This window comes from Camelus ferus, chromosome 11 (assembly GCF_009834535.1).
Source record: "Camelus ferus isolate YT-003-E chromosome 11, BCGSAC_Cfer_1.0, whole genome shotgun sequence".
Lineage (NCBI taxonomy): Eukaryota > Metazoa > Chordata > Mammalia > Artiodactyla > Camelidae > Camelus > Camelus ferus.
In genome coordinates, this window is record NC_045706.1 from 76,442,513 (window position 1) to 76,461,441 (window position 18,929).

The 18,929-nt window shown below is 49.5% G+C and overlaps 1 protein-coding gene across 10 annotated transcripts in view; it reads left to right on the plus strand.

Annotated features, from left to right (window-relative positions):
- The window catches only part of CHRM3 (cholinergic receptor muscarinic 3), a 469,218-nt gene that overhangs the window by 341,556 nt on the left and 108,733 nt on the right, over positions 1 to 18,929 (plus strand). The gene's annotated exons all lie outside the window — the stretch shown is intronic.

Consider the following 18,929-nt stretch of genomic DNA (forward strand, 5'->3'; position numbering starts at 1 on the left):
AAAATTAAATTCTGAGTTGTGAAGGCTGCATTAGTTCAAATGGCTTTTGGAATTTAGTTGAGATGAGCATGTGAGGTTCAAAAACAGAAATAAGTCACTCAAGCCCCTGGCTTCCGGTCGGGCTGCGTGGAGGCCACAGAGCGTTCTCTTCCGCTGGGTCCCGCTGCCTCTCTGTGCTCCGTAGTCTCCCTGGAGGTGTCCCCCAGCCCTTTTCCAGTGTGAGGTTCCTTTCTCCTTCTTTTTTGTGTCTGTCTAATTTCTGATTGTCTCTCCTGGTATTTTGTGGATTTCGCAGCTCCCGTTTGCCTGGGATGGTCATTTCTCCTGATCCCACCTGTACTACCTGGGATTGACGAGGGTCACTTCCTTCAGGAAAAGTGGGGACCAAGCTGACTGTGGGAGCAGCTGTCGTCAGGAGACCATAGTTTTTATTTTACTCCTCATGGGAAAGTCTAGTTTGTTGGTCCCTCCTGCTTTGGCACTTAGGAGCCTTTCCTATGCAAGGGAGTGGAAATTTTCTTTGCGTAGAATTATCTTTTTAAAAAAATGTGCATGTGTAGGTGACAGCACCCCTCACCAGCAGCTTTCTGACACGTGAGGTTACCACTGTGCATCTCAAGGGGTATGTGGGGGATTGGCTGTGCCAATATATGTAAAAAGCTTTACAATTAAAGATGTTATAGGTGACATGCGCAGTATATCTGTGTGTACTATGTAGCATGTTTACATAATGTATTTCATATGTCATGAATATTTAAAGATGATAAAAAATATATATATACATTTATACACCTAAAGTACATTGTTAGTGTGAATAGTTATTTTTAAATGTAATTCTTATATTGAATAGTTAAGTGTTTTTCTTCCCCTGAATCCCATGTTGGGCAAATATTTTAATATTGGAAATCGGACAACCACTGAGCTCTGACAACTGGACGTTTTTTTACATTGTTTATTTGGATGACCCCAAATGAAAGTCTGCAGTCCATGCTAAGTTACCAAAGAAAGATGACACTTGGTTCGATTAGAGAGTATATTTTCAATGATAAGGCGTATCTTACGCTCTTTTAGTTATTTGAAAGGATACGGAAGATGGTGCTTGTTATGGCAAGTCCAGCTGATGTCACTGGTGAACTCCGAAAACCCAGTGGAGTTAAAACCATGTTTTACTATTTCGCTTACGCAAGAGTCCACTGAGGAGTTTTCTGGTCAGATATCTCTTCTCCAGGCAGTGATCTGAGGACCACTCTATCCTTTGGGTTTTTCGTGCCTGATACAGTTCCACAGTCCCCGTAAGGGTGTCTCCACTGCAGCCACTGGGAAGAGGGAGACAGCGTGTGAGACTGGGTCCGGGGGAGGTGCTGTGGGCCGGGCTGGCAGTGGTGCGAGGTCCTTCTGCCCGGGTCCCCCCGGGGCCCCCGGCCCCCTGCTTACAAGGGAGGCTGGAGAAAGTCCTGCAGCTGTGCGCTCAGAGGGAAGAGAAGAGGAACGCTGTAGAGATGAGCCAGTCCCTGCGCCGTATGCAGGCAGTAAGAAGTAAGGCACGTGTTTCTACTGCTATTAATCACAATGCCACTTTCCCAGCCACAGTGAGTAAATGCACAGCTCGTTCCCTGTTACTCTTTTGAAGTTTACCTGAGGTAGCTTCTTACTAGTCTTCTGAGGATTACTTAAGATAAATATCCTTGCTCTAGCCTGATGATTGTGCAAATCCAAACAGCAGCAAACACAAGGCTATTAGCAGCAGAACTGAAAATGGGAAGATCAGTCTTCTGACCTCTTGCACAGAATAGTAGCTCCTAAATCGCACTAACCTCCGAGAGCATAAACATGCCAGGGCCAGGACCCGGCCGGTTCTCAGCGGACAGCTGCACTGACAGCAGAGTCGGACAGAAGGTCCACACTTCATCTGTTCTGCGGTTGTACTAAATGCGCAAATTTGTGAAAATAACTGTTAGAAAGTGCACAGTGACATTTTTCACAGATAAACTATTTGTTTTGTATTGTTTTTTCACTAGCAAAATTCCACACACACACACACACACACACACACAGAAAAATATCTGCAGGAGTCTTCCCTGAAATAAAAATAGCACCCCCTACAGCTTGTCAAGCTCAACAGCATTTCTTTAAAAGGGGCACACTGAGCAATCTCAGTCATTCAGAAAGATCTGCTGGGTGACGAGAGCTGAGGCAAGTGAGAATGTCTGGGGACCTCTGCACCTGGAGCGGCCACAGAAATGTGACTGTTAGCATTTCAGGTCTTCTAATCAGTTACATTTTTTGATGTCCGAGATCATGGTACATTTTGCTGGCAGCATCCTAAGGCTTACTTTGCCCTGGGAGATCTTGACTCAGACAGAAGACCCAGTGTACTCTGCCAGTTCTGAGAGCTTGAGGGAAAAAAAATAAGTCCATGAGGCAAAGACACTGAAGTGGTGTGGAAAAGAGGACACGGTCCTCGTGGAGTTGGGGGAGGAGTCAGAATTGAAAGCCTGGAGATTCCACGGTGGAGATGATGAGGGTGGGGACACCAGAACCACCTTGCGTAAGTGGGGCTGCGCAAGATGGCGCATCACAATGGATGTGTGTGTCTGCAAATACTTGCGTGTGGTCCTGCACCCCACTCAGAGGTCCTGGTTACAGAAGAGGAAGAGTGCAGTGGGTGGTCAGAAGAGGTTTACTCACTTCCTTGCAGCTCCCTGTAACCGCTGTCCGTCTCCAGCTGACCTCCAGCCCCTCTCTCTGAGCCCCTTGGCCACTGGGGTATCAGGCTGATAGAAAAAAAAAAATCCTACTTTTCTTCTCTTTTTTAGAAATTGAATTATAGTTGATATACAATGTTGTTTCTACTGTACAGCATAGTGATTCAGTTATATATATATGTATATATATTCTTTTTCATGTTCTTTTTCATTATAGGTTATTACAAGCTCTTGGATTGTAGTTCCCTGTGCTATACAGTAGGATCTTGTTGTTTATCTATTCTGCATATAGAAGTTTGTATCTGCTAATCCCAAACTCCTAATTTATGCCCCAGACTTTCCCCTTTGGTAATCTTAAGTTTGTTTTCTGTGTCTGTGAGTCTCTTTCTGTTTTGTAAATAAGTTCATTTGTCTCATTTTTTAGATTCCACATATAAGTGAGATCATATGATATTTGCCTTGGACTTACTTCACTTAGTATGATAATCTCTAGGTCAATCCATGTTGCTACAATGGCATTGAAATGATGGAAATATTTTTTATGGCTGAGTAGTATTCCATTGTATGTACACACCACGACTTCTTTATCCAGTCATCTGTCAATGGACATTTAGGTTGCTTCCATGTCTTGGTTATTGTATGTAGCGCTGCTGTGAACAATTGGGGTGCATGTGTCTTTTCAAATTAGAGTTCCCTTCAGTTATATGCCCAGGGGTGGGATTGCTGGGTCATATGGTAACTCTTATTTTTAGTTTTTTGAAGAATCTCCATACTGTTTTCCACAATGGCTGCACCAGTTTACATTCCCACCAGCAGTGTAGGAGGGTTCCCTTTTCTCCACACCCTCTCCAGGATTTATGTTTGTGGACTTTGTAATGAGGGCCATATGTGAGGTGATAACTTCATTGTAGTTTCAATTTGCATTTCTCTGATAATTAGTGATATTGAGCATCTTCTCATTTGCCTGTTGGCCATCTGGATGTCTTCATTGGAGAAATATCTATGTAGGTCTTCTGCCCATCCTTTGGTTAGGTTGTTTGTTTATGTGTGTGTTAGTTTACATATTACTGAGTGCCTCCTGTGAACCAGGCGTTGTACCAGACACCAGGGAAACAGTGGTGAATGAGACAGAAGTCCCTGCCTACTGAGAGCGTTCAGTCTGCTCAGCACGAAGTCTCTGAGATGCAGAACTGAGATTCAAACAATGAAAGGAAGCCTCCCTGCCAGGCTCCTGGTGAAGCCTTAGGCCAGATGGAGACAGAAGTCACTGTCCTCTCTCACATAGGAGACGAACCCTGAGAAACGCTCACTGTTAACAGGTCTCTCAACGTTCATAAATGGATGAGATCAGTTTAAAAATTTTCCTCGTATTCAACAAACTGTAAATAAGACGAATTCCGAATTCATTGTTCTCCCCCTTTTTATAGCAACTCGTCAAAACCCAGATGTGTTCCTGTAAAGCTACAGGATGTGAGGACTGAATGGATTTGAAAGACTGTGAAACTCAAGGCTCAGAGGAAGAACTAGTTCTTCCTGTTCAAATCGTGGACCACAGAGTCCTGTCTAAAAGCTAAGCGTCAAGGCCGGGCTTGGGGCTGGCTCGTCAAATGGCGGTGCTGCTCGGGGTCTCCCGGGCATCATGGCACGCCCGAGTGACCCGGCCATGATTCGCACTTTACAGCAAGACCTGGCCTGACTTTGTGGATGGCCTAGTGACAGATGCCGTTGAACAGAAAGTGGTTGTCCTTTAGGGCGCACGTGTGCGTAGCAAGCCACGTCCTGACCTGGCTGCCGCCCTCCTCAGTGAGAGAGGGCTCCCTTGCCTCACGATTACCCTTCAGGAAGCACTGCGCGTGGGCGCTAGCCGTCTCTCACTGTGTGTCGCACGCTTGGGCGTCTTCCCGGCTGCAGGGTGTGAATCGCTGGCTTCCCTGAAACACCGCCGTCTTTTCGTTTTTATTTCACCTTTGAAATGAGTAGCCACCCTTAAAGGTATTCTGAATTCTCTAGGGATTGCTTCAGGATTGTTTTAATGTAGTTTTATCTTCAGTTTCAAGAGTTTAAGTTACAGTTGCCCCTGGAAGAGGGGTAGATAGGCTCATGGTGCCTTCATGGTCCTCCCCTGGGACAGGGGCCCGGAGGCACCTCTCAGGTCCTCTGCCGGTTATCGTAATTCCAGCAAAGAACAATGGGGAGCTGGTCCACATCAGGGACTTTTCGAAAACTGATGGTACTGATGGTAGCAATAAGACCATAAATCTGAAGCAGAAAGATTCCTAGAAACATCCGCAATTGTACCCACCTGCTCAGGCGGAAGAGTTACGCACATCAGGTGAAGAGTCAGGATTATGGTTTGAGCTTTAAGCATAAAAACACGTCATCTGCTGGGTGGAGGCAGAGGGACCCGAGTGGTGCACCTGGCACCCTCCTCAGCTTTTTGAGTCGTTTAGGGGATCCTCACCACATCACAGTCTTCTGGGTTCGAAGTGAGCAGATGTGTGACTTGCAGGAAATGAAACCGTACTTGCTCCCAGCTTATGTGCTGTCACTCATTGAGGCCAGAACGTTGTTCTTTTCGCTACAGCCAGTATTTCTGGATGGAAAACAGAGATTACAGTAAATAAGTGGTCTTCATGACAGGAGACGACGGAGCTGAGAAACGACTGGTGAGCTGACCATCTGCGGCAGTGATGGCGGGGGTGGGCGGGGCCGGGGCCCCCGAGGGTCGCTGACTCTGAGCGTGAACCTGGTTTCCTCCCGCCCGCTTTCCTCAGGCTGACTTGTAGCCTGTGTTAGGTTTATCGTGTGATCATCATGTAACTCCAGCGGATGTACCAATAACGTGCAAGGTTTCAGACGTCAGGGCCAGAGGGGTGGCACCGAGGACCTGCCACATACATTCTGCATTTCGTTTCAATTAGTGTCACTTGGCACCTGATACCCACTCTCTCTGTGTTTTATTCTTCCAGTGAAACATGGGTGTTGGGCTCTGTGAATCTGGGGGTTCGTTCAGCTCTAACGCTGTGGTTTTTAATGACCAATCTCTGAACAGGCAGCAGTGTTTCTGTTTATTAATTTGCAAGTTTTGTAAGCTATTCAGCCACTTCTGAGATGAAGCAAGTAATTGATATTACATTGCTTTGTCTCTCTTTCATCATTTTTCTCTTTCATTCTTTATTTTCAAGATGTTTCTGTTCATAGCAATAAAATTAGCAGGTCTTTTAAACAGCAGAATGCTCACTATGCTGGCCAGGTAACAGTATTTAATGTGTTACCGCATCTCTGTAGATGTCTAATATGGGATCATTTCCAAAGTTGCTTGTATTAGCCATATGTGAGAGTAGGTTATTCATCTGTTAATTAAATCACATTTGCAAGCTAACTTGATGTTCAAAATCTTTACAGTATTGTGCTGGTTACTCTTAAGAGGGTACAATTATCTTTAATAATTATTTTGTAATTTTTATGTGAAGGACAAATTAGTATCTTTGCTGTGGCAACCACAGTTTTTTAAACCCAAAGTTAGAAAAATACTAGCTTCTCTGTGTTACTTTATCTAAAGTCCTTTGATTTGATGAGTAGCATTTGGAAAATGAGCTGGCACAAAAAGTAGGTGGGGAATAATGAATATTTTATTGATGATCTTAAGAGTAATTTTAATAAAGTAGATGGGTTTATGAGTATTTTTATTGAGGAACCTTACAAGTAACTTCTCAGGCTCCTCCAGGAGAACGCATGCCTTTGACTGAAGTGACTGTAGTTTTTGCTCACCGGTGGAGCTTAATCGCATCGAGTGACTCGTGTGAGCACTGGTCACGTGAGCCCAGTGTCTGCTCTGATGAACATTCCCTGAGGCGGGGCTCCTGCGCCATCCGCGGCGGCCCTCGCCAGGCCTTGTTCCTTGTCCGAGCACATGCTGACTGCAGTCAGGCAGGAGGTGAAGATGAAGGCCTTTCTCTTACTGTCTTCCTTGGTTTCCACCGTCTGCAAAGCGCTTTATTAACCTGTGACTATGATGGGCTCCTTGAGTGGCTTTATTGTCGCCTCAGAAATCAGGAAAGCATTGCAGAGATTCAAGTTTTTACTGGAAGCCAGTCATCCTTGTGTTTTCAAGAACAGAGGAATTTTTCTTCCCCAGACTTAGAAGGATCACATTTGAAATAACTTTTTATTTGCTAACTGGCAGCACTTAGGTCTCACCAGGTTGCCTCAGTCTGAGCTGAGTGTGAACACACCGTCGCGTCCGCGCGGCGAGGGGTGAGGGGGCTGTGCTGATGCTGTCACGCTGACTGTGCTCAGTGACGTTTACGCTCTGGCCTTGGGAACATGAAGGAGGTGTTCCCTGGAGTCTTCTGGCTCTGCATGGTTTTTTAATTCATCGAAAAATGCAAATGTTGAAAGTCCTGTTGATAATGTAGTTTGTTTTAAGACATTTGTTAATATTACTACTGCTTTGAACAAATGTGTATGAAATATGCACCTGATGGAACCTGAAGTTACACGCAAGGAAATGCTGGCGTCTCCAGGTTTTCCTCCCTCACCTGTACTGTTTTTTCCATTTGAGTTGGAGAAAGAAAATCGAATAAGATGAAGAGAAGGAAGGCAGTCACAGAGGGAAAGGGGAGGTGGGAAACTGACTTGACCTGTGGGCCCCAGGGAGAGAAAACCACCACACACCGGAAAGGGAAGGGGTCTCAGAGTGAACGTCCCCGCACGGGGTCCTTTCAGACAGAACGAGTCCCAGTGGAACGGTCCAGTTACTTGATAAATGCTGAACCGAGGCGGGAAGTCAGCCGTGTGGGCTCCATGTACCTTGTGGTGCAATTAGCTCTTCGCTGTGGGTTCTGCGCCTCCCGGCCAGTGTCCATGGGCAGATCGCTGGGCTGACCACCACCCGCCAGAGGCTTTCTCCACGTTGGTGAAAGGCACACCCCGTTGTCCCTCCTTGGCAGCCACCAGGTCACGCTACAGTGTATCTCATCCATTGTCATTTGTAAATGAAGTCAACGAATCCATCAACGACATGACTCTCTCATTTCACGTTACACTGATGGTTTCTGCAATGACAGGAAGACAGAGGGCCCGAATTGTTCCCAAGTCCTGGTTTAAAAATACGAGCATGGCTAGGCCTGTTTAAGAGAATGCCTCAGCCACATGATGGAAACCACTCTACACAGGGGATGGCCATGTCCAGTGTGTAGCGTGTGGAACAGCGGCTGCACCTCGGCTGATCTGCCTCGTTCCCTCCCCTGTGGGATCTGTTTCCTCTTGCTGTACAGCATTTTGGAGAAGCTGTGTTTTCAGCGCAATGGTGGTCTAACAGGGAGGCCACTGGGGCACGTCTAATACACTGTGTCTGAAACACCCCTCAGAGTGAAAGGGCCAGACCTGAATCCCACATTCCCGGAGCCCAGACCTACACCTCCCTGGAAACCTCTTTCTTCACGGTGCTCAGGACTAAAACTTTGGGGTTATCCTTGCTTTTTCCTTTCCCTCCTGCTGCTGTTGGCTCTCTTTAAAAAAAAAAAAAAAAAAACTGTAATATATGGTCAGTTCTACCAGCCCCAGACCCACTTCCAAGTCCAGGTCACCCTCAACTCTCCTCTGAATCATTTTCGTCGTGTCCTGAGTTCACACCCTGCTTCTGTCTTTGAACACACAGGTCCTTCCCGCGCAGCAGCCAGCGAGACACACAGCAGTCAGCGAGACTCTCGCACTTTTATTCACGACCTTCCCAATACTCTTATTCCGAACTCTGATGGCTTCTGCTCTCATCCAGAGTGAAGTCCAGAATCTGGGCTGGCACCTGAGCCCCAGGTGGCCTGCTCCCTGATGCCTGTCCAGTGTCACCTCCCACCTGCTGTCCCCTCTGCCTGGCCCACACTGGCTCCCGCACCATGTCCCCCTCACAGCACACCTGCTCTCTGGGGACACCTGGAGCCCCTTCCCTGTGGCTTCTTCCTGCTCTGCTCTACCTTCAGACTCTGCTGAACATCATTCTATTGGAGAGGCCCCTTGGACAACCCTAAATAAGCAGAATGAACAGCTCTCCGGTACAAGCGCACGCTTACCCCTCCTTACTTCACCCCTCATCGTGGAGCTTGTTGCCGCCTGAGCTGAGTGTAACGTGTGTATGACATGCATATTTGATCAGCCAGACCCCCTTCCATTCCAGGATACAAGCTTCTGGTGGCAGACCCTGCTTGTTGACTCCTCCGTCCCAGCACATGCAACAGCGCCTGGCACACAGTAGATACTCCAGAAATGTTTGTTGAATGAGTGAGTGACGCCAGGCAGAAATCTCAGTCTGCACATCAGCTGAGAGCCGCAGTCCCTGGAGAGAGGAGTAGCCTGTCAGATACCGAGGAGCAGGGACTGCTTGGCAGGTGTCACCTGGCACATCTCAGGAGGAGGACCGAGGTGCTCTAGGCTTACACTTCCTTGAGGGCTTCCTGGTGCAGACAGGACCAGCGTGCAGCCTGGGGTGACCGAGAATGTTCGGAGTTAGACACAGGTAAACGGAGAGACTGTTGATCAGATGCAAATGCCAGGGAGACGGCGAGAGATCTGCTACTGGATTCTGGGGACTGAAAACCTCAGATGCTGGTATCTGTATTCTGGAGGTATTTTCAGTGAAGTGTCATTTGAAGCCGTTGGAGTAAATGAGTATCTAAAACTGAGAGCGGAGCGAGGAGGGCAGGGCCTGGACCCCGGGAAGTGGCTGAGCTTAACGGGCAGGGTGAGGGTCAGGCCATTCATGGCACAACAGAAACGGAGGCCAGATCCACTGGAAGAAGCACAGTCCTGAGGAGCCAAGGGACAAGGACAGTGCAAGTCAGAGCTGGTCCAGGCAGCACAGTGACGTCCAGGGGAAGAAGGGCTTTCGGGAGGCCGCTAGGCTGGACATGGACGAGGTCCCTTGGTGGACTGTGTGCAGCTCAGGTGGTGGGCAGAGGGTAGGCCGGACAGAATGGGCTTCAGAGTGAGCCTGGGGGAAAGAGGGCTGGCGAGGTTAGGCGAGAAGAGGACCCGGACCCCCGGTCGGGGGTCTGCTCCTGAGGGCTGGAGACATGCCCCTCTTCCTCCCGCCAGCACCCCCAGCCCCTCCCAGATGCCCACCAGCTCTGTTCTTATCTCCTCTTCTCCAAGGTGCCCATACCACAGAGGACACCTTGCCGCCACTGTCACTTCCAGTGACATTAGGAGAAGCAGTCAGACTGGGCATCATTGACTTTCTGCTTTTTCAGCCTGGACGGTTTTTCCTAACAGCCCAGATCCTGTTGCCTTCAGAAGGAAACTCCATTGGGCCTGGCCCTGTCTCAGGGAGAAAGTAAGGCCCAATGAAACGCAGAAAAGCCCGCATTCCCTTGCAGCTTTCCGCGAACCCACAGATGATTAGTGGCAGTCAAATGAGAGCGGGTCACAGCTCAGACAGTGAGCGGGTCTGCGCTGCACAGACGTGCCCTGAGGGCTGCAGTCGGAAAAGCTGCTCATTACAGGGCTTGTTAAATGGGTGTTTCTCCTTCTTCACGCCAGGGAGTTTTTCTCCCAGAGCTAATGGCATGTGTGGGAATGTAAGATAAGGTGGTTAGACCACCGAGGATGTTTTCCAGAGGGCTGGAGATGGGGAGGGAGGTGGAGAAGGAGCTGGGAGGAAAGGAGGTTGTGGGCGTCTGTCTAAGGTTTCCAGCTTATGGTCACTGCCTCCCTTATCTTCACTCCTCTTTAAGTGGACGATCTCTAAAGAATGAGTGAGTGGGTGGAGCACACGGCAGGCTCCTATGGGGCCAGCCCTTTGCTGCTCCCTGTTCCCAGCCAGAAGGTGCTCAAGAGAGGGGACACCACGCTGTCACTGTGTCCCCCGCATCCCCACACGTCAGGCTCCCCTCCCACACGCAGTGATGGCCCACCGATTTCCCCGTCCTCCCGAGTCACATCGGTTAGAACCTTGAGGTCCTTGGAGATCATCAGGTTCAGTACTTCTCAGCTTTCACACTTGTGCTGACCACCCAAAGTGCAGCTCTGCTCCCACGGGGCAGCGCCGGGGCCTGGTTCTGTTTCCCACCGGCTGTTGTCTGCGTTGTGTGTGTGCCTGAGGGTGCTGAGGCTTAGAGAACCCGGCAGTTTGGCCCAGAACTGATATCAGAGTCGCTGCTGCCCAGTGTGGTGTTTCACATCCTTCTGCAGTCAGTGGGGCCAGGCTGTGAGCCAGACCATTTCAGTCTGTCCAGGACCCCACGGAGGAGCTGAGATAAAGCAGGTTGACGCTCTGGGCAGCACTTAGTGTTTCCGAGGGCCTCTAAAAATTCAGAAATTGTGCCCTGTGTGGATCGCGGTATTTATTCCTTCCTGTTTCTTTCACCATGAGACTATGCAGATTAACTAGGTTTTCTGTTCAGTGCCAGAGTAGTGGTTCTAGGCTCACAGGAAGTCAGTGCTTTGTGGCTGATGTGTGCTTCTCCCTCGGACTGAAAGGAGAGGGGTCTGCAGTGAGCTTTCATAAATTGCACTGCTAGTTGACAGGTGCTGGGTTCATCCTTACATAGTGGGAGCGCTACCTGCAGTGTTAGGAAGACTGACTTCTCGACTCCGGTGCGTTTCAGCTCAGCAGTGTGGAGGCCAACCCGACAGTCTTCGCAGTGTCTTTCCGTGCTTGTGATACCATGCCGTCCGTGTCTGTGAGGGCGTGTGTGCACTGAGCTCATCCGGGGGCAGGGACAGAGTGCCTGCTGCCCCAGACCCAGCTGCTGGCACACGGGGCTCCAGCCCCGCAGGCAGGCCCGTTTCTCCTGGCAATGACGGCTCTCTGTTCCGTCAAAACAGACCAAGCTTTACTCTCCCCTGTACTGAATCCTTGACATTTCCAGAAGTGATTATTTCTATTAAGTAAGATTTTTGTAGAAGTTTGGGTTGGGATGAGGCCAATAGCTTTGAAATTAGTGTGACGCTGCTGACACACCAGCAGATCCCAGCATAGGAGAAGCCTGAGAAACCGGAAATGTGGTGTCTTTCTTATTAGGCTAATAACCATTAAGCATGTGCTAAGGAAAAAGTATGATTCTGAACCACATGATATCATCATTTTGAAAATGATTTCATACTGTTGGCTGAGAATATGTAAAACCTTAACATGGCTCATTAAGTGAAAAATACAATAGGAGCTGAAACACCACATGTGAAGGCAGCTCAGAACACTCGCACCCCTGAGTCACATGCTACACATCCCATCCAGGAACCCTGCTGCACTGCTGTGGGAATGTAATCTTGTGCAGACACTATGGAAAACAGTATGGAGATTCCTTAAAACACTGAAAATATAGTTACCATGTGATCTAGCAACCCAACTCCTGGGCATATATCTGGAAAAAAAAATGCTAATTCGAAAAGATACATGCACCCCAGTGTTCATAGCAGCACTGTTTACAATAGCCAAGCCATGGAAGCAACCTAAATGTCCATTGACAGATGACCGGATAAAGAAGTTGTGGTATATTTATACAATGGAATACTACTCAGCCATAAAAAAGAATAAAATAATGCCATTAGAAACAACATGGATAGACCTGGAGATTGTCATTCTAAGTGAAGTAAGCCAGAAAGAAAAAGACAAATATATGATATTGCTTTTATGTGGAATCTAAAATATGACACAAATGAATTTATTTACAAAACAGAAAGAGACTCAGAGATATAGAGAACAAACTTATGGTTACTGGGGCGGGGGAGGCCGATAAACTAGGAATTTGTGATTTGCAGATACAAACTACTACATAGAAAACAGATAAACAACAAGGTCCTCCTGTCTAGCACAGGGAACTACATTCAATACCTTATAATAGCCTATAAGGAAAAAGAATATATATGTAACTGAACCACTATGCTGCACACCTGAAACTAGCACAACATTGTAAATCAACTACACTACAATACGAAAATGAAAAAATGAAGACCCCATCTACTGGCTCAGCAAGGCCCTCTGTCTGTTGTGCAGCAGGGCAGTGACACAGTGCAGCCTTCATGAAGGAAAGAATCTGAGGACCCAGAACTCACTCTTCATGTAAGAGCATGTGTGCTCAGCTCCAAGTCAGACTTTGAGGTGTGACTGAGAGGCACGGGGACGCTGTCCCACAGGAAAATATCTCTAATGAAGCCTAAAATCCACCCTGTGCAGCCCATGACTCGTGCTTAATCTGGCCATAGTCTTCCCGTCCGCTTCACCATACTGACATCCCCGAGAAGGCTGGCGTGTTAAGTTCCCCATGTCACCGTGTGAAGCACGTTTAGACTCTTCCCTCGTGGGTGACAGGGAGGAAAGATGTGTCCTCCTGACGCGGGAGAGGTAGGAGACATCCACAGGCCTTAAACCTCTTGCCAGCAGGGGTGGGGTGAGTGTTCTTTGTGCCAGGCCTTCTTAATAGCCTGTCATTACAGAGCTGACCACGGGGCAGCTGGTTCAGAGAACACTGGCCTTAAAGCACATCTTGCAAGTGAATTTAGGACGTATCTGCCTGTCACTGATTCACTTGGCTGTAGTGGGAAAACGGGCAGAAAATTACTTAAAAACACAGGGCAAGCATCTTTGTCACCACGCTGTTCAAAGCCGTGAGTCAGTGTACCAACCACTCTTAAGACGTTTCCGGAGAGCTTGCTGTAGCACCGCGCCAGGCAAGAGTCCTGGGAAATGTTTTCCTCTTTTATCAGCTGGAACTGATACAAAGTGTTTTGCATTTCCAGAGGTGATCAGTTTCTTTCCCCATCCTCACTGACCATCAAATCGTGATCATTTCCGTGTCAAATGTAATTACAGATGAAATTCTTCAAGATCAACTCTTTTCTTGGTGTGAATTTCATAGTTTTAGCCACCAAAATAAAATCTGAATGGCATACGGCAGGAAGTCATGGCTGTCAAGTTAAATGACGCAGGCAGGCTGGGGTGCACACTGTGTGGCCAAGCAGAGTGGGCCTCTCCCCGACAGAAGCAGGAGCGCAGGGAATCAGTGGGAACTCCCAGTAGCTGCCCTGAAATTGCAAGTGTTTTTCTGGGTCTCAATCTGCTGGGCCAGGCCTGGGTACAGCAGCAGACAGACTGGTATCTTGCCACTCTGAGACTTGCCAGCTCTGCCGACCAAACCAGTTTACTTGTTAAACTGTGGTGACTGGAGGATTTAGTCTCCAAGACACTGGGCACATGCGGATGGGAAGGAGGCAGCCTCCCTGCCGGTGGACATTTATCTCCCCTCGGTGATGACAGCTTTATGATTTTACTGAGAAAATCCATGGAATGTGGTTTTACAAAATCGACCGTCTTTTAAGACATTTCCAAGGGCGGTGGCACAGGAAAGAGGGACCATGTTCAAAGCAGAAGCTGAAAAGGACTCAGGAGTGAAAAATGAGACGTCACTCCCATGAGGGGAAATTGACAGTTTTCACTTGATTCTCTCCATTGCTTCCTCACGTGAGGGCCGTGGCATGTCTGCGTCCAGACTGGACCACGCATGGGAGTTGTTCTTGCTGTGGAAGAGGCCCGGGCGTCGCTGTCAGACAGGCTCTCCTGGCAATTCTCCAGGGCGGGGCCTTGCACGCACTTTCCCACTCGGCCTGGGCGGGGGCCCCCCGCCTCTGCCCGCAGAGTCTCATCCTCACTTAAGCGGGAACTGCCAGTTATGCCCCGGAGAGAGTGTTCTGCGGTCGGGTTGTAGGGGACAACCTGGTGGTGGCCGCGGCCTCCCTCCCTCCCTCCCTCCCTCCGGCGGTCGTGTGGGCCGCAGGGAACGTGCCACTTGGTCCTGTGACTCCGCTGGAGCTCAGGGCGGCGTCCCCCCCCCCCCCGGGGGGGCCTGCATTGCTGTCCTTCTGGTTCCTCGGACCCCGCGCCTCCCGCCCCGGTCCTCTTGTCACCCGGCGCGCCGCATGTCCCGCTGAACTGCTCTCTGGCTGTTCGAGGTGTGCAGACGCCTGCTGCCCCTCACTGCCCCTTCCAAACTGAAGGCGGGCAGGGCGTCGGGGCCGCTGGGCCGCAGGCCCGCACGTGGGCGCGCGTGACGACGGAGTGGGCGCGGCCCGCGTCCCCTCGCGGGCCCCACCCCCCGGGGCGCAGAGGAAGGCCGGCGCGCCCTCAGCAGCGCGGACTCGGGGGCGGGGGGCTGTCACAGACGTTCAAGCCGCGTCAGCCCAGTAGTCGCTGACCTGTACCCGCCGATGTGCGTAAACGCCTTTGCCTGCGAGCTTGGCAATAATTGTATATTGAATGTTTATCTGAAGAAAGTCACAAATTTAGGTACCACAGGGGGACGGAGTGGAGGGTCAGGAGGAGGGAGAGGAGAGGCAGGAAGACAGAAGCAGCTGGAGGGGGACAGAAGGGAAAGAACTGGCCCCTCTGTGCTCTGAGAGCCCCCAGCCCAGAGCTACCCAGGCCCCTGCGGGAGGGGAGGGGGCGGGGACTCAGCCGGAACAGCCTGGGGAAGGGGAGGGGGAGGGGATGGGGGCGGGGACTCAGCCGGAACAGCCTGGGGGAGGGGAGGGGGCAGGGACTCAGCCGGAACCGCCGGGCAGGTCACGCTGGCTTGTCTTGGTCCCAGCCGCCTTCCGTAGAACTGAAGGGTGTTTCATGTGCTGGGGAGAGAACTGCAGATCTGTTTTGCAGCCGCATCGTTGGTTTCCCCAAGTGTAAACCCTCACAAGGTTCTCTAAAGTCAGAAAGCACAGCACGCATGTGTGGCTTGAAGTCGTGCTGCGCTGGCCCGCCCGGTGAGAGCAGACACCCTTCCGGGCTCTGCGCCAGCTGTACGCCACCCAGCGAAGCGCCAAATCCACCGCTTTACCTATTTCTTAAATAGGTTAAAAGAGAGAGAAGGTGTAAAAGCAGGCTCAGCACTCGTGAGAAGAAGCTCCCGGGTTTGAGCCCCGGCTGCCTCGCTTCTGTCACCTCACGCGTTTGTTCACGTCTTAGCTACCTTTTCTGAGTAACGGGACGTCTAGTGCCGTGTTCCCTGTCATATTATTGTGAGAGCTGAAGGAACTAGGGTATTTTAAGATGCTTGGAGAAATGCAAAACACTCTCCAAGGAACGTTGTAATTAGTACCATTTTGATTATTATTAATTGTACCAACTTCAAAGCACTTGATTTCCCTTATTGGTTAATTCTAAAGAGATTTGCTTCCACGGTTTCTTTCCAGCATGTTAGTAATTGGTATTTAACTAGTACCCTTGCGGGCGGGGAGTGGGGGTTGCATCTCTCTGGAGCTTGTTCTGCATATTGAAAGCTTTTGATTCCTTAGGCCCAGATGTCGAGGAAGCCAGCCTCCCCAGACCCCTTTGGCACAGCTGCAGGTAAAGCCTCTACCCTGCTCCTGTCTGCAGAGCTCTGAGGGTTTCTGAGATGGTGTGAGCCCTGGGCTGCCAGCCTCCAGTGCAGTGACAACTGTTGCCTATCAAACAACCAGTGAACGAGAGAACCAGAAAGAAAATCTCAGAACTTCTGCTCTGCCAGTGCCCTGACTGCTTTGCTTAAAATTGCTTTGGCCTCATTCACTTAAAAAACCTCTGGTACACAGGTGTTAAGCAGGGTGGGGCAGCACAGGATGGCATACAACACCACACACACATCTGTAGCCTCCAGAGACCATTGTTGCTGAGGTCATCAGGAGCAGAGCGCATGCAAGAGAACAGGACAGACTGCAGGAATTAAGCTGAGAGCAGTAAGTGAATTGGTGCATTAGGCCTACAGACTAAGGGCGACAGCGTTGCAGGTCCCATGACCTCAGGTGCCCACGAGCCTTAGGGCCAGACTTCCTTTGAGACATGGCCCATTACTGTGCTCACTTGTAGGAACACCTGCATTACAGAAAACAAATGCATCCCTACATGCTATTTCTTCTTCTGAAAAAAAATTAAATGAATTTTTACCTCTCTTTTTGTTCTCATTTTTCAGAATAGGCAGGGTTTTGGGGTTTGTTTAAGTTGAAAGATAGTTAATTTACAATATTACATTAGTTTCAGGTGTACAACATAGTGATATAATAGTCTTATAGATTTAAGTTATTATAAAATATTGGCTGCATTCCCATGCTATGCAGTATATGCCTGTTGCTTCATTATTTTATACACAGTAGTTAGCCCCTCCTAATCCCCTCTCCCTCTGTGCCATTCCCCCCCGACCGGTTACCACTAGTTTGTTCTCCAGATCTGTCAGCAGGATAGGCGGTTTGGTAAGGAAAGTTAAACACTAAAAGAAAAGCCGGAAATCCAAGGCGTCTAGAAATATTAGCTGTACTTCCCGTATCTTTCAAGATGTAAAGATAATGGTTCACAGAAGATCCAAAGGGAAGCAGGTGTTCTGTCATCACCCCCAAGTGGCCGCGGCTTCACGCGACTTGTGGTGAGGAGAGCGAAACCCCCATGAATGCAGCCTCTTTGGTAAAGGGTAGTGTTGGGAGATGGATTCTAGCTAAGAGGGTTTGGCAGCTCTGGTCGTCTGCAGGTTTTAGTTGTGAACACAATGAAAATGTAAGAAAAGGAACTGAAGTCTCAGTTGAGTAGAAGATCATGTGACTTTTTAATCTTTAAAAATTCAGTATCTTCTTACTTCTTTAGAGAAAGAAAAGTAGCTCAAACTCCCTAATGCTTCATTGTAAGTGATTATTCTGGCCTTTTTATTAGTGAGTTTTGGTTTATAGTTCTGTGGCAAGAATAATGTTTATATGTTGGCACAACCTAAAAAAATGACCTTGTTTAAAATTGTCCTACCCTTTAAATATCATCACTTTGGCAACGAACCCCTCTAAACCTACCCTCTCAGCTGCGGGCGTCAGGCCCATACACAGGAACCCTGGAGGGAACAAGAGGGAGCTGCTTCCAGGAGAGGAGAGCCTTGGAGAAGTGAATGGAAAATGTGTCCTCTGTTTAGCATGAATGAGCCTGGGGTTTAAATAGCATTCCTCAGGCCAGATAAATAGTTTTCCTTTGGCTTAGAAATCGTGCCTCGAGTTCAGATACTGAAGCGACCCGTTTTCTGGCTTTCCTCATTTAGTCCTTGATCTTCACATGCCCTGTTGTGTTTTCACTTGTCAGCTGCACCAAATAAAACATCTAATTTATTCCTCTTAGCCATGTCCCAGAGCAGGGGCACTGCCAGGCACTGGGCATGCACGCAACCTAGTGTCTTGCTTTGCACACGTGCCCCCCGATGCTGAACTACACCAGAGTAATGAGAGTGGCTGCTGCTCGGTGGCTGCCCCACGCAGGGCTGTGACGGGCTCATCAGTCCTTGCCTTCCCTCTGTGTGCCAGCTGTTCTCTGATGACTGTGCATTACACTCACGTGTGTTACAAAAATGAAGACGTCTCTAAAGAAAACTAATTCCAAAATTCACTTGACTTCTTTGCCAGCAGTCTTCCATGTTTTGCCCTTTTGAGACGCTTGTTGTTTTGACCCAAATCTGAATAGCCCCGAAGTCCATGGCAGCCGGGCTCCTCTGAAGTATTCCCTCTATGGGAGTGCGATGAAGATGGCCTTCTGGAAAGTTCTCAGGCACACGTCCATCCAGGTCATAGCTGAAGGCAGAGGAGCAGAAAGGAGCTGCACTGTTTTGAGTTCCTCCTCCGTGTCACCTTCAGGCAAGACAAGTCCGTACAGCCCCGGTCACTCAGTAAAATACTGGGTTACTTGACAGGCAGGATTAATCTGCCCCTGAGAAGGTGGGGAGTCACATCGGGTGTTTGAACAAAGAGGGGCGAACAGAATCTGCCCTCGGAGTGTAGGCGTGTGGGGTGCGGCCCCTGCCAGGTGGTGCTTCTCAGCCTGTGCCGAGGCGCCAGCCTGGGGGCCCGGCTGCTCTGCGTGCCGAGCTGCCTGATTGTAGTGGCTGTTCCGCCAGATACCCTTCTGCAGTCCCTGAGGCGTGGGTGAAGTGCTGGCTGTGAGGTCCCACCAAACAGGGATCTGTGCTGCTGTGGCATCCTGTGAAAGCCGTGCCGGGAAAGCTGAGGGCCCACAGACGCACTGTTGTTCCCTGTGGCCCTGGGGCCCTCGCTGCTTGTCTTCCAGGGGAGAGCCAGGCCAGCTGGGACATGGTGACTTCCTACTGTGAGAGCAGAGACAGGCCAGTCAGGGGAACGCAGCCCGAGACCTCAAGGGGGCAGGCCTGGAGGCCGGGAAGGAGGAGGGCTTCCACAACATGTGCGTAGGGTCCCAGAATTTAAACCCGCCCACGCCACTTACTTCTA